The following is a 16,353-nucleotide window of genomic DNA, read 5'->3' as shown; positions in this document are numbered from 1 at the left end:
TCTGTTTCTTTAGAGAATCCTGATTAGTACACTGTATAACTGTGACTGGCCTTGAATTCACAGCACTCTTACTATTTCTGATAGTTAAATGCTAGGATTGTAGATATAAGCCACCATACCTAGCTTAAAAGAATTGTTAGGAAGAAATATTTTTCTTGGAAGTATTTAACTTTTAGAACAGTAGATTTTTCTCATTCACAAATTGTTTTGTTGTATTATTGTTAACCACTTGGCCTCGTTGTTAGTTTCTCCAAATAAATGCTCTCAATTTGAATAATGTTCCTATTGGTTATTAGTTTACTTTATTGTATTCTCAAAATCTTTAGAAATACTTGTGGGGCAGGAGAGATGGCTCAGAGATTAAGAGCACTGGCTGCTCTTCCAGAGGTCCTGAGTTCAATTCCCAGCAACCATATGGTGGCTCAAAGCCATCTATAGTGAGATATGGTGCCCTTTTCTGTCATGCAGGCATATATGCAGGCAGAACACTGTGTACATAATAAATAAATAAATCTTAAAAAAAAGAAATACTTGTGAATTAAGCTAAGAAAAAATGCAATGCTAGTCAAGGAGATATACAATGCATTGTTTACTTTTAACCTACCCTGGTACATTGCTAAACACCTGTATTATCTTAACATTAAGCAAATATGTGATATCCCGTGCCTCTAATCTCAGCACTGCAGAGGTGGAGGCAGGTAGATGAGGAGTTCAAGGTCATCCTCAGCTACATAGAGAATTCATTGCCTGTTGAGCTACATGAAATCCTGTCAAAAAACAAAAGGCAAAACCCCCCAAAGCCAAGAAGTCACAAAACAAAGCCCAGAAAAATGGTACTTTATCTTGATTGAGTCATGCATATCATCCAAGTGACTGTAATAATACATTTTCTGTAAGTGCAGAGTTCGATTTAAATTTGCACTTGTGTAGAAGGGTTTCTTGTCATATGTAATTTGACTAATATTGGCCTGCATTTGAAAACCTAACAAAGTAGCTTTATAAAACTTCTCTTGGACACCATTAATAATAGGTTTTTATTTTTGTATAAAAAAGAGTGAGCTAATGTAGCTGTGACTGAATAATGTTGTCTTCTCAAAATTGCCTCAATCTCATGGTACATATATTTTCAGAGAAAGGACATTTAGAATGTGGTGAAGTCGATGGTATAATAAGGTGGAGCCCTAATTGAACAAAATTAGTATGGGTGTGGGGTGGGGTGGTGGTGGTGGTGGTGGTGGTTACATCTACCTGTTGGTGTGCATGCATGTGTGTAGGTAAGAGGACACCTGGCAAGAATCAATTCTCTTTTTCTACCATGAGAGGCTTAGGAATCAAACTCAGGTCCTCAGGCTTCTTGGCTGTGTTTTTACTGCTGAGCCATCTCTCTGGCTTGAAATAGCATTCCTTTAGGAAGAGGCAGCAGCGCTAATTAGTTTGCTCTCTCATCAAGCATGCGAGGGGAAATGTTACTTAAAGACATAGTTACATAAGTGTGACCACCTTCAAGTCAGGAGGAGAGCTTTTCCCTGCCCACAAACCTGCTACCTTTTATCTTGGACCTTTGTACACCCTGAAATCTCTTGTATTTTTATGGAAGCTCAAACTGAACAATAAATCCTCAAAGGTAAGATTAACATTACAAATATTTTTTCCCAGTCCTGGGGAATCAAACCTAAAACTTCACATATTCTAGGCAAGTCTAATGTTTACCTCCATCCCAGCCTCATTATTACTTTAAAAAGAAAATCCATTTAACCCTTTGAGACATATATATATATATATATATATATATATATATATATATATATATATTATATATACACACATATGTAAATATCATACACACACGAATCCATCAACATTTTATTACATTTATTATCTACTATAACACAATTCTGTATATTTGGACAATAAAAAAGGCTTAACACATCAGCACTTGGGACATATTAGATATATTTCTATAATGTGATAAGTACAGATCTAAAGAGAATGATACTAATCTCCATATCCTGATATTGAAAGTCTCCAAAACAGCTGCCTTTCATTTAGCACTCTATACAGTCACAGGACAAAGCTGGCCTGAGTCATTAGTACAAAAGGCTGGATATACCCTGGAAAGTCTTAAGACTTGTCTCATGGACCTTCACCAGACCTACCTCAGAGCACCACAGCATGCCCAACAGTCAATCAGGGAAAAGTAAAATCATTCAAAATATCATGGTGTTTTTCTTCTCAACCCACCAGAGACACTAAAATGAAAGACTACCTTTGTTTAAAACGGGAGTCACTCAGAGTTCACACTGTATAGTTTTTATCTTGAGTTTTAATTTTACAGTCATTTGAGAATGTAGATGGTATAGCCACAGACAAATTATGGTATCCATTGCTTTTTAAATGGTTTTAATTTGTATATCTTTTGTTCATTGTCTATCTTAGATAGTTGGCTAATTTTAATTGGTTTTGTTAACATTGGTGCTGCCAACTGTCAGGATAAGAATAAATTGATTTGGAAATCTTAAAAAAAAAAGATTATGGATTAGCCTATAGAAAAATGTCTGCCATAAATCAAACAGTTAAGGGGAAGATAAACAGGAATCTCACTTAAACAACTTAAGTAAAACATAGCTCTCTTAACAGATGAAGATAGGGTTCTTCTGTATCCCAGAATCTAATCAATATTTTTGTGTATAATTCAGCTATTATTTGGCTTAAAAGGGCTTATTGGGAAATGTTATCATTTTTACTATTTTCTACAGAGAAAATATTTTCCAGTTTCAAATAACTCTGGACTTCGAAATTATAATCTGTTTTTATGTTTAAAAAAAAAACATTTAAGTGGAAAATGCTGAAGGACCACTGAACTCGATGTTGTATTTACATATAAATCTGTATAAAATAATGATTACAAATGTTTGTTTAAAAAGGTGAAGTGCAGGCCGGGCGGTGGTGGCGCACGCCTTTAATCCCAGCACTCGGGAGGCAGAGCCAGGTGGATCTCTGTGAGTTGGAGGCCAGCCTGGTCTACAGAGCAAGATCCAGGAAAGGTGCAAAGCTACACAGAGAAACCGTGTCTCGAAAAACAAAAGCAAAAACAAAAAAAAGGTGAAGTGCAAATGTGAATTTAACAAGAAGTTGTAGATTTTCAACACTGTACACTCCTTTGTTACAAATAAATATTTATGCTTCTAAAAAAACAGAAAGTCTCCAAAATAATTAGGTAAAGACATGGTACAGAAAAACATGATAGGCTTATCCAAGTCTTGTAAAATTAAGTATACAGAAACCTTGTTGATTTATTTGACACAGACTACAGTAAAGGAAGGAATGCCTTTTAAGAGCTTCTTAAAAGAGTTCCATGGGGGTTGGGGATTTAGCTCAGTGGTAGAGCGCTTGCCTAGCAAGCACAAGGCCCTGGGTTGGATCCTCAGCTCAAAAAAAAAAAAAAAAAAAGAGTTCTATGGGAGGTGGTGGTGCACGCCTTTAATCTCCAGCACTTGGGAGGCAGAGCCAGGCGGATCTCTGTGAGTTCAAGGTCAGCCTGGGCTACAGAGTGAGTTCCAGGAAAGGCTCCAAAGCTATACAGAGAAACTCTGTCTCGAAAAACCAAAAAAAAAAAAAAAAAAAAAAAAGAGTTCTATGATCTCAGGTACCACAAACTCAAGAGTTTGACCCAGAAATTTCACTGTCTTTTTTTTTAACTTAATTATTTTATGTGCATTTTTAAAGATTAATTTATTTATTATGTGCGTAGTGTTCTGTTTGCATATTTACCTGCATGCCAGAAGAGGGCATCAGATCGTATTATAGATGGTTGTGAGCTACCATGTGGTTGCTGAGAACTGAACTCAGGACCGCTTGAAAAACATTCAATGCTCTCAACCTCTAAACCATCTATCTCTCCAGTCCTCATGCATTGATGTTTTACCTGCATGTATGTCTGTGTAAGGTTGTCAAATCCTCTGCAACTGGAGTTACAGACAGTTTCGAGCTGCCGTGTGATGCTGGGAATTGAAATCGAATCTGGATCCTTTGGAAGAGCACTACTGTTCTTAACTGCTAAGCCATCTCTCCAGCCCCCAAATTTCACTTTTTTAGTAGAAATTATATACCCCCAAATTATGTTCTATGTGATTATTGCAGCATAATCCTTGCAACCTCTTAATAGCAGAATAGTTGAAGTAGTCCTAGTTTCTAACATTATGAAATTAGGTCAATAAATCATGGAGCATTCATTAAAAAGTAACATGTACAGTTATTAAAGTTATATTTTCTAAATATAATAATATGAAAAATAGAGCAAATTTTTAAATAACAAAAGCAGGCCCCCCAAAAAAATTTGACAGAAGGATCTTCCCACCCCTTGTTAAAGCCAAGACAGCATAATCTGAAGCAGTATCAGAGAAATCAGTCCCTTATGGATGGGCTCATTAAAGCTTTCAGGGACACTTGGATACTGCGGGCTAAAGTCCCCATGAATATAAGGTGCTGAAGAATATTGGGAAAGGGACAGGGAACTGGGCATGCAGGAGGTGGTGTTTGGTGGCCAGTTCACTAGACCTGACAGGATTGTCACAGGCAATTTAGGAAAGGGGTTGCTTCGGTGCTGAGTTCAGAAGTGGTACAGCTGAACCCCAGCCTATGACATGATCTTCCTGAGCTAGGAGAGACTCGGGTAGACCTGTATGAATTAGGCTGGCATACAATCAAATTTGTAAAGCGCTAATGCAATCAGAAGGTGACAAGAATGAGAACGTCTAGGTCACATGAAAGCCAATGCAGCAAGATTTTCAACTTTCTAAGGAAAAATCGGACCGAAGGCAAATTGAGTACGTCAGCCTCTGGGAGGCTACACTCCTGAGCAAATTTTATGGAAGGTACAAGTGCTAACACAGTGCAGGGAAAAGACTAAGCCTGTTCCAGATATGGGCAGTTATGCCCAGCTCCTCCCCACCCCACCCCCGCCTAGTAAACTGTGTACATTCCTCTCCTGCAGGAAAATGGACTGCGTGTGGAAATCGTTTGCCTAGTCCAGCATCCTCTCAGCAGGCAGGTAATCAATGGAGGACAACAGCCAGTTGTAGCTCAGGCCCTGAGACTCTCCGATCTGGGGAGCCTGTGGGGACACAGCAGGTGACAGTCTGGCGGCACTCTGCCTTGCCTTAGGCTTGTCAGAGCAACAGCAGGCATCGCAGGGCCATCCAACCCATTGAAAGTGCTGGAAGGTTCATGACAGCCTGGTGTGGCGGCACCCCAAGTTGAGAAGGCAGGATGACCCGGGAGGGTAGCTGCTGTGTGGGGTGCCTGCCATTTTTGCCACTATACTCAACATTGATATTTTTGAGGAAACAACTGATACAAGTCATGAAATCTTTCCATGCTCTATTGGACTTAACTACCTTTTTTTTCCCTTTCTTTTTTTATTCCCTTAGCTGGGATCAACTGGAATTTTGTGTGTGTGTGTGTGTGTGTGTGTGTGTGTGTGTGTGTGAACTTGTGAACTTGTGAACTTTCTGGAGTCAGTTTCATTGCCTTCTGCGATGCTGAGGCAGGGCCTAGTCTGTTTCTGTTTCTGTCCCTGTGTAGCCTACTCCAAGCTGGGTGGCCTACAAGCTTCCAGCGTACCTTTCAATTCACTGGGATTTCAGACACACACACCACCACATCCAGCTTTTTATTGGGTTCTGGAGATTAAACACAGGCTACCAGGCCTGTGTGGTAAATGCTTTTGTCTGCTAAGCCATCTTACTGACACCCAAAATGGTTTCATTTCATAGATATGATGCTGAACTCTAAATGTTTTATGGACATAGGGAAGTATCTGAAAGTTGTGCAGGCACACAACAATTAAGAATGTAAAATCCAGCCGGGCGGTGGTGGCGCACGCCTTTAATCCCAGCACTCGGGAGGCAGAGCCAGGCGGATCTCTGTGAGTTCGAGGCCAGCCTGGACTACCAAGTGAGTTCCAGGAAAGGCGCAAAGCTACACAGAGAAACCCTGTCTCGAAAAACCAAAAAAAAAAAAAAAAAAAAAAAAAAAAAAAAAAAAAAAGAATGTAAAATCCAGGTGGTGGTGGCGCACACCTTTAATCCCAGCACTCGGGAGGCAGAGCCAGGCGGATCTCTGTGAGTTCGAGGCCAGCCTGGTCTCCAAAGCAAGTTCCAGGAAAGGTGCAAAGCTACACAGAGAAACCCTGTCTCAAAAAAAAAAAAGAATGTAAAATCCGCCAGAAGGTGGTGTCGCATGCCTTTAATCCCAGCACTCGGGAGACAGATCTCTGTGAGTTCAGGGCCAGCTGAGTCTACAGAGAGTTCCAGGATAGGCTCCAAAAGCTTCACAGTGAAACCCCGTCTTGAAAAACAAACCAACAACAACAAAAAAGAATGTGAAATCCAGGCAGACAGGCTGTGAGGACCAGGCACAGCCATAAAACCCTTGGGAACTTTGTAGTTGAGTAAGGCTCAGAGCATATACAATAGAGTGAGCAAGAAAATCATCCAATGGCCTGTTGGTTTTAGTGTGGCGGCGAAATGTTATTCATTAAAGGATGTTGTTACCATTTGAGAAAGGCCACAAGGCACGACAAAATCCAATATCAGTTTTATTAGGAGAAGGGAGGGACAGGAAAGAACATGACCAGGCCTGTGGAAGACTTGTGAACAGAAAAAGAGCAGGAAGAAAGAAGGAGGAGGAGTCTGTCCTGCTTCTTATGGATTCCCCTGCACATGAGCATATGGGCTTACGGAGCTATGCCTCACAAGCACATAGATTGCCTGATCATGATGCATGCAAATTACGAGATCATGCAGTGCACAGATTATGTAGGATGTAAGGCCCCTTACTTGGCTACTGAACTGCACATGTGTGGTCATGTAGCTGGGGGAGTGTCCAGGAATTCCAACACCTGTGCCTGAAAATATTAAAACAATGGTTAAAGAACTGAAAGAAGGTGCCTTGTGTGGATATAAGAAAGATACTCCCCCAAACTATAAGGTTATTTGCTGTGGGATGTTCTGTATGGCAAATGTGTTGCTGATTAGTCAATAAATAAAACACTGATTGGCCATTGGCTAGGCAGGAAGTGTAGGCGGGACAAGGAGAATAAAGCTCGGAAGTGGAAGGCTGAGTCAGAGAGACACTGCCAACCGCCATGATGACAAACAGCATGTGAAAATGCCGGTAAGCCACGAGCCATGTGGCAAGGTATAGATTAATGGAAATGGATTAATTTAAGCTGTAAGAACAGTTAGCAAGAAGCCTGCCACGGTCATACAGTTTGTAACCAATGTAAGTCTCTGTGTTTACTTGGTCAGGTCTGAGTGGCTGTGGGACTGGCAGGTGAGAGAGATTTGTCCTGACTGTGGGCCAGGCAGGAAAACTCTAGCTACAAATGGCGTCCAATGTGGTGGCAAGAGTTTCCACCTAAAAACTGAGAAAAGATTTTAAAACGGAGCTAAAAACAGTTCCTAATTGTCTCTCTCAAATGAGCAGCAGCTGCTGGTTTGAGCTACTGATGGGTTCCTGGCATGCGTGCTCGATTTGCAGTATGGCGGGAATGAGGCCTCTGCAAGTGGCACATTAAGCTGTGTGGTGGATTTAGCCTTTGCTAGTACAAAACAAAAAAAGGTTTCTGGGCTACACGCTGCTTGGATAAAAGTATAGACCCACGATAGCTCCCAGAGCTGGTGGTAAATGTAGCCATGATGGGAAGCTGAGGTGGGCGGAGCCAGCAGCCACAGCTGCTGCAGTTTAAAGCAAGAGATTCACAATAAGACTGATTCAGATGTAATAGTTTACAATGTGTGTAAAATATACGTAGGCTTGAAAGAGACAAAAAAGGTGATATATACAGTTATATAAACAAATACATAGTTAAAAAATAAAGTCTTTAAAGAGACAGTAAAATTAATATAAAAAATAAGCCACGTAAAGATGAATATTACACAGAGAATCTGGATTGTGTTGTCTTTGGGATTCTTAACTGCAGAGAGATATTTGATTGCAAAGGAAGCTGAGTTAAACCAATGTGTATACTTTAAAGATACCTTAACTTCAAAATTTGGATGTAAGGATGTGTTTCTTTGGAAAGGAGACTCTACTTTTGTTCCCACAGAAAGGCAAAGGCTATGGATTTGTTCCAGATTAAGATACATCAGGTTTGACCAGCCAAGACCCCCTGAAAGGTCTCCGATGACACCATGGCCCAGATGATCCAACATCCAGAACCGTTTCAAGGCAACTGGCTCAGATGATACACCCTCATGGACTACTCCATAACCCTAAAATTTTCTTTGTGTCCCCATAAGATACAGCGCCCCCCTCCAGCAGGAAGTAGTAAGAGAAGCTATGCCCAAATTCCCAAATTATATGTAATTTTACTTTGTTAAGGTTAAAACCTTCCTTTTTGAAAAAAAAAAAAGGGAAGTGCTGTGGGATGTTCTGTATGGCAAATGTGTTGCTGATTAGTCAATAAATAAAACACTGATTGGCCATTGGCTAGGCAGGAAGTGTAGGCGGGACAAGGAGGAGAATAAAGCTGGGAAGTGGAAGGCTGAGTCAGAGAGACACTGCCAACCGCCATGATGACAAACAGCATGTGAAAATGCCGGTAAGCCACGAGCCATGTGGCAAGGTATAGATTAATGGAAATGGATTAATTTAAGCTGTAAGAACAGTTAGCAAGAAGCCTGCCACGGTCATACAGTTTGTAACCAATATAAGTCTCTGTGTTTACTTGGTCGGGTCTGAGTGGCTGTGGGACTGGCAGGTGAGAGAGATTTGTCCTGACTGTGGGCCAGGCAGGAAAACTCTAGCTACAGTTATTACTAAGAGTACTAGTGCCAGGGGTGAGCTACCTTCTTAGGAGGTTTTGGCCATAGAGTTCCCAACAGAACTAGACACTAAGACCCCATTGCTGAAGACACTGCATGCTCTGAAGAAATCAAGCTTGGATTTGGCTAGAATCTTATTCCCTATTGGCTTGCCTTCATAGTGCCAGAAGGTATATGTAGTCAGATGGGGGAAATTGCCATCATAATCCTACTCGTCTGTGGCCCCTGTGTGCTATGCTATAAACATGAAAGGCTGGATGTGTCCACTGGTGTGATCTATGGCATAGTTGATGTGGGTACAATCAATTGCTTTCTAATTTGATATTTTTTTTGAGACAGGGTCTCTCTATGTAGTCCTGGCTGTTCTGATATTTGCTATGTAGACCAACCTAACCTCAAACTCACAGAGATCCACCTACCTCTGCCTCCTGAGTGCTGAGATTAAAGGTGTACACCCATCACACCCAGCTCTAATCAGATTTAAAAACATGCACCACAAGAGGGATTTCCCACCCAGTACGATAAAACAGGGCAAAGTCCTGCAGATGAGAACCCATGGGTCTTAGAGGGAAAGCATTGTGGTTGTTTGCTAAATGGATATGATGCACCTGTCATTACCTTCTGATGACCTTGCTAATGCTCATAGGCTATTCTCAATGTTATCCTTGGTCAAGAAAACATTTTTCCTTGGTGAATGTGCATAGATTCACAACGCGTCAAAGTGTGGTCTGAATAGGAATGGCCCCCACAGACTCATGTGTTTGAATGCTTGGCCATAGGAGTGGAACTATTAGGAGGTGTGGCCTTGTTGGAGTAGGTGTGACTTTGTTGGAGGAAGTGTGTCTGTAAAGAGTGAGCTTTAAGGTCTCAGAAGCTCAAACCAGGCCTAGTGGCTCACAGTTCTCTGCCTGCTGCCTACGGATAAAGACGCAGCTCGTCTAGCACCAAGTCTGTCCACACGACATCATGCTTCCCACTATGACAATAATGAACTAAACTGTAAGACAGCCCCAATTAAATATTTTCCTTTGCAAGAGTTGCTGTGGTCATAGTGTCTCTTCACAGCAATAAAAGCCCAACTAAAGCAATGTTGAAAATAAGTGACTGATGAATGCTCAGGGTAAGTCAGCTATTTGTATCAACCCTTTATAGCTTAGGAAACATTGTAAAAGAGAGCTTAAACAATTATAAGAACTGGAGGAAGGGACAGAGTGCTGTGGAGTGCTATACTCTGGGCATAATATAGTATTTGCCCTCGAACTCTATGGCTGTGATTACCCACATGAAACCTGTACAAAATTGAGCCTATGTACATTCCGTCCTGGAGGGGGGCACGTTCCACAAGACTCTGCCCGTCCCTGAGGATGTATAGACAGTTACAGTTCTCTGAGAAGGAAATTTTTTTTCTAGTGGTGTGACCCTTTGTAAGTTGCTCATGCTCTTGTAAATAACCACTTACCCCCAATTCTGTAAGTAACTAAAGCTGGATTTGGGTGGAGTCATTTATATGCATTGTTATTGGTTTCTTTGTCTGCTCAGAAATGTTCACACAATGCTGGCCTATATTTAATATCTAATACATTTGTTTTGAAGAAGGGAACTGAAAATAAATACAATTATTTTCACTGGTATGGTAATACCGGCTGGGTAACATGGATACCTCAGGACTGGGGATTGGTTGGTTTAAGGCCATATCCCTACCTCAAAAGAGCAAAACCAGCACAAGAACAAGATCGACAACAACAGAATAGTGTTGGAGCAATTCTGGGCTCTGATTCATGCTGATGGTGAAAGTGCACAAAAGAGGTTGTAGTACAGACATCTCTGAAATGACCTCTCCATGGTTGGGGGTAAGGTTTTTATTGTAGATAAGTGAGAGACAGGAAGAGAGGGAGAGGGAGAGAGAGAGAGAGAGAGAGAGAGAGAGAGAGAGAGAGAGAGAGAGAGAGAGAGAGAGAAGCCAGAAGCATCTGGAAGAGTTCAGAGCAGAGAGAAAAAGAATCGGGCTTAGGCTTTCACCAACGGATAGACTGACCAAGCAGCTGTAGTCTTAGGGAGCTTGGGAGAGGGGCTGACTGAGGTGGCTGAGGTGTGTTTGCTGCTGTAGTGGTAGGTGGTACGAATGCTAAACTCTCTGATAAAGCGAGGGCCTGGGACGAGATGAGTCCCACCATCACAACCTTCAAGACATATGAGACATATAAATGTGAGCAGGAAGTATAGACCAAGTGGACTCTGTATCATTAAACACAACAGAAACTTACAAGCTGCTTGAACAGTCAGCCTGGGGCCCTCCATGGTAATCTCTATGGCTTTGTTGGGGACAGAAGTCTTAGGGTACCACCTGTCTCAGACACCAGATCCAGAAGACTGGAGAGAGTTTCCTGTGGAGAAGGAACTTGGGGGACTGACCCATCTTGGTGAAGCAGAGTGGGGCACTCAACCCAATAGTGTCTACAGGTGGAGTAAGGCCCTTGCAGTGGGCAAGGCTTTGTCCAGTAGTAAGAGTTACCACACTTGAAGCAATCTCTGGGTAGAGTCCATAGGTGCCCATCTTCTTGGGAGATAGCCACAGAACATCTTTGGTAATGGCTGCTGCCAGAAGTTGATATTTCTGTCTATCATGGGAAGACTTTTTCTTTAAACACCTTAAATACAATATTCAACAGATCTGAGGAGTTTCAGGACCATCATCTAATCTATTTAAAATATCTGATTTTAAACAAACTACTTGTTTTCAGGTTTCAGCACCAGATGTGAGGGCTCAGTGAAACTGTTGAAGTGGACTGCTCCATGGGTGAGAAGCCAGGAATATTTAGGGAAATCCAAAGTTGCCCTGGCTCTCTCTTGGGGGCAGAGGGAAGAGCAAGAACGGTGGTACACAGGGGGCGGGTGGGGGTCTCGCCAGTTATAAGGGGTTATAGTGCACAAGGTGGATGAAAGTCAGCTGCAGCAGCCTGTGAAACAAAGGCATTCGGCTTTGGTCTCTTGGAAGCTTGTTTGAGTTAACAGAAAACTAGATGCTCTTTCCAGAGGTTGGGCATTGTAGGAGTGTATAAGAAAGTAATGGCTTTTCCTGGACAACAGAAGCCCACTTTACAAGATTTCTGAGGAATGCTGTGTTCAGGTCACAGTCCTGGTAAGCTCTGAGCTGAGGCCAGACCGCACCCAGTCAGTGGGCTTGCCCTTTTGGGGTGCTTAGGGCTTTTCTGTTTGGACTCAACAGAAAGTAGAACAGAAATGAAAATGAAACACATATAATCATTTCTGGAATATTTTAAACAACTCTAGGGAAAAAATTCCCACAAAACTTCATGTATTAGAAAAAGGAATGTCTTAAGTCAATAGCCACAGCTTCTACTTTAAGAGACTAGATACAAAGGGGAAAAAAATGTAAAGGATAATAAAGAAAATAATAGTTCTCAGCCCTAGTGTTTTCAGAGGGAGCACAGCCTTGCCAACACCTTGATTTGGGAATTTGATCTTCACAATCATGAGAAAATACATTTCTTTTTAAATTTAAACCAGCCAGCTTTGGGCATTTGATTTTCACAGGCCAAACCAATATATAATAATAGAGCTGGTGAGATCAAAATACTACTATTTCTACTGTAATGTCAATTATAAGTGGATTTGTACAGATCAATCTGGGACTAAAATTAGAAAAAGGAATGAATGTGAAACACCTATACAAACTTCATTTACAAATAATGTTATTAAAAATAAGTACTATGCAATAAAAGTTTCAATGTAGTATTTTTTTCTTTTTCAAAAATTGATTATTTTTCATGTAATATATCCTGGTTATGGTTTCCCCTCCCTCTGTTCCTCCAAGTTTCTCCCCACCTCTCCTCCCATCTGGATCCACTCCCTTTCTGTCTCTCACTAGAAAACAAACAGGCTTCTAAGGGATACTAATACAATGAAATAAGATAAAACAGAAACAAACACATTGGAACAGGACAAAACTAACAAACAGAAGGAAAATAGCCCAAGAAAAGGCTCAAGAAACAGCTACAGATGCAGAGACCCATTCGTTATCATGTTCAGGAACCCCATAAAAACACAAAACTGGAAGCAATAATATATATGCAAAGGAACAGTATGATAAAATAAGAGATAAAAATAAAAATTAGCCGGGCGGTGGTGGCACACGCCTTTAATCCCAGCACTCGGGAGGCAGAGCCAGGCGGATCTCTGTGAGTTCGAGGCCAGCCTGGGCTACCAAGTGAGTTCCAGGAAAGGCGCAAAGCTACACAGAGAAACCCTGTCTCAAAAACCAAAAAAAAAAAATAAATAAATAAATAAAAATAAAAAATAAAAAAAAATAAAAATTAAAAATGATAAAACTTGGAAAAGAAAATTGCTCAACATGACCTTATGTGACAAGGAACCTCCAAAGATTCTGTTGAGTTCATTTTCGATTGGCCATCTAAAGCTGGGCATGTGTCCCGCCCTTAAGAGTAGTTTGATTCTCCACTGAGACGACCCTGGAGAAACCTAATTTCCATTTGCAAGGTTTGTCCATTGGAGATAGTTTCTGGGTTAGGATGGAAGCATGTGTGTCCATTTCTCCTTTTGGCTCTAAGACCCCCATCTGATGCAGCCCTGTGTATGCTGTCTCAGCCGCTGTGTTCATATATGTGTTGATCCTGCTGTGTTGAGAAGGCCTTGTTTCTTTGGTGTTCTCTGTTCACTTTGGCTCTTACACCCTTTTGTCTCCTCTTCTTCAGGGTTCTCTGAGCCCCGAGGGGAGGGATTTGTTGGAGACATCTCATGTAGAGCTGACTGTTCAGAGGTCTCCCATTCTCGGATTATTATCTGGCTGTGGGGCTCTGTCTGTGTTCCCATCTGCTGCAGAAGGAAGCTTCTGTGATGATGGTTGAGCCAGGCACTGATCAATGAGTATAGAAGAATGTCATTAGGAGTCATTTTATTGCTACATTCCTTTAGGAGAACAGTGGTATTTAGTTTTACCTGATATCCCCAACCTATCTACTCTCAGGTTCTCAGTCACCCAAGCAGCATATGTGATTCATTTTGTGGAGTGGACCTGAGGTCAAATCAGATATTGGTTGATTACACCCACAAGCTTTGTACCACCATTGCACTAGCATATCTTGGAGGCAGGACACCTTTGTTGACTGAACAGTTTGTAGTTGGGTTGGGTTTTACATTTCTCCCTTGGTTGTATGCAGAGTACCTTCAAGTACCAAGAACACTAGTGTGTAGGAATGAAGGCTTTAGGGAGGCACCAGCTCAACTTCTCCATGTTCAATGAGTTGTGTAGGTATTGTCTTTAGCAATAGGGGACTATCAGTTTGTGGAGAGCAACCTATAGTATTGAAAACAGCCTGGGCTATTTGGGGATTTTAAGTGTAACCCTTTGGCCAATAACTCAATTAGATGTAATCTGTTCCTAGTACTGGACGCTTTACTTGGTGACAGGTGATGTCCGGTTGTGTTATTCGGAGATTTCATTTAGTTCCCCTTCATATATGTATAATTTTTAAGAAGTTTCTACTATATTAACTTTCCATAATACCTCTCAAATGGTCCTTAATTTTATCTGTCTCTCTATATTTCCCCCCTCAGCCTCTTTCCCCTTCATCTTCCTACTTAAGCCTCTAATTCCAGTACTTCCTCCATCACCCATTCATAACTATCTATTCTGTTTCCCTTTCCTCAGGGATCTATCTGTCCACTCCTAGTCCTTTATTCTATACTTACTCTCTGTGGTTCAATGGATTGTAACTTAGTTATCATTGACTTAAAAGTTAACATCCACATAGAACTGAATACTTACCATATTTGTATTTCTCGCTCAGGATGATTTTTTTCTAGTTCTATCTAATTAGCACCTTCCCTGGCCAGTGTGGCTGGTGGGTTCCCAGGGAATCTCAATGTAGTATTTCATAAACACCTTAAATATTACAGAGTTAGAACAGCTACTGTACAAGGATGAAATATAAGATTGTCTAAAGAAATATGTAAACAAGAACAATATTAACTAGCAAGTGATTATAAATAAAACTGATAGTTTAAATGGAATAATCTTTATTCTCCTGTAAATTGTCTTTAAAAATTAAATATGGTAATTTGTTGTTTGTTTTTCTAAAATTAAATACTTTTTTTTTTCTGTAGCTGAAGACCAAACCCAGGGCCTTGCGCTTGCTAGGCAAGCACTATACCAATGAGCTTAATCCCCAATCCCTAAATTAAATAAATTTAATAAATTGGATATTTTTCATTTTTCCCCTTTCTCCAGAGCTTTCATTCTTTACTCAATTTACCATGTTACTCTAAATAAACACCACTAATGACCCAATTTCAGTCTGGGTAGAAGCTGTGAGTGAAGTATCTTAATGAGGAATCTTAAAGCTTCCAAAACTTGGTATCACATAATATTATTTTTACAATCTAAGTTGAAGGATTTTTTTCAGCAAAATGAAATTAGAGTGTCACATGACACTCTACACAGACAATAAAAACCCAGCGTAAAATTTGTTAATTATTGCCTTGTCCCTGTTATTGTACTGGCTGTAGAAAGCAATTATTACCATAAGAAATAGTGTTGGTGTTGATTTTCAACAGAAATTCCTTATTTTGGTTTTTTGGGACAGAGTTTCTCTGTGTAGCCCTGGCTCTTCTGGAACTAGCTCTGTAGACCAGGCTGGCCTTGAACTCAGATATCCACCCACCTCTGCTTCCTAAGTGCTGGTATTAAAGGCGTGCACCATTACTGTGTTATTTCTCATTATCCCTTTGCTACTATTCACTGTGCTCTGAAGTCCATGATCTAATGAACTGTACTACATCCTCAGTCCCAAATTACTTCTATAACCAGAAAAATGCTAAGCAGGTTACAGCAGCACACACTTGTAATCAGGTTTCTAGTTAACATTCTTATTTGTATAATAAAGCCTTTCCTGGATCTCACTCTGTAGACCAGGCTGGCCTCGAACTCACAGAGATCCGCCTGCCTCTGCCTCCCGAGTGCTGGGATTAAGGCGTGCGCCACCACCGCCCGACTGAACAATAAACTTAATTCTCTACAGTATGATTGGTGCAACGTAATGGCCCATATTGAAAACAACCCACGCTTTTATTAATCTTAAAATTTTCTTTACTTTCGTTTTTCGAGACAGGGTTTCTCTGTGTAACAGCCCTGGCTGTCCTGGAACTCACTCTAGATGGGGTTGGCCTCGAACTAAAAAAATCCCCTTACCTCTGCCTCCTGGGATTAAAGGCGTGCTCCACCACCGCCCGGCTCAATCTACGCTTTATTTGAAAAAAACAACAACAACAAAAACACGGAAAATCAGTGTGTCTTAGCGAAAGGGTACCTAGCCTAAGCACCAATTCAAAGCACAAATTGAAAGCTGCGCAAAAGCACGCTCGTGACGTCATCTCTGCGCGTCGCTCCTCGGGGCCAATCGCCGCGCGCGTAGCTTTGTGCTGCAGAAACCCCCGCGCCGGGTGCCTTCCCCGTCGCGGAGTCCCAGCTTCCCGCGCGCCGCCCGGA

At 41.2% G+C, this 16,353-nt stretch overlaps 1 long non-coding RNA gene across 1 annotated transcript; it reads right to left on the bottom strand.

The window, feature by feature from the left end:
* Positions 1 to 10,381: 10,381 nt before the first annotated feature.
* LOC128096493 (uncharacterized) lies at positions 10,382 to 16,324 on the bottom strand. The gene is made up of 2 exons (XR_008213662.1): positions 16,057 to 16,324; positions 10,382 to 13,722 (listed from the first exon to the last, which is right to left on the bottom strand). It is a non-coding gene; the product is annotated as an uncharacterized LOC128096493 (long non-coding RNA).
* Positions 16,325 to 16,353: the final 29 nt, after the last annotated feature.

Source organism: Peromyscus californicus, unplaced genomic scaffold, assembly GCF_007827085.1.
Source record: "Peromyscus californicus insignis strain IS unplaced genomic scaffold, ASM782708v3 Scaffold_5__1_contigs__length_169319896, whole genome shotgun sequence".
Classification (NCBI taxonomy): domain Eukaryota; kingdom Metazoa; phylum Chordata; class Mammalia; order Rodentia; family Cricetidae; genus Peromyscus; species Peromyscus californicus.
The sequence above is the reverse complement of the archived record's forward strand: the minus strand, read 5'-3'. Positions and strand labels throughout refer to the sequence as shown.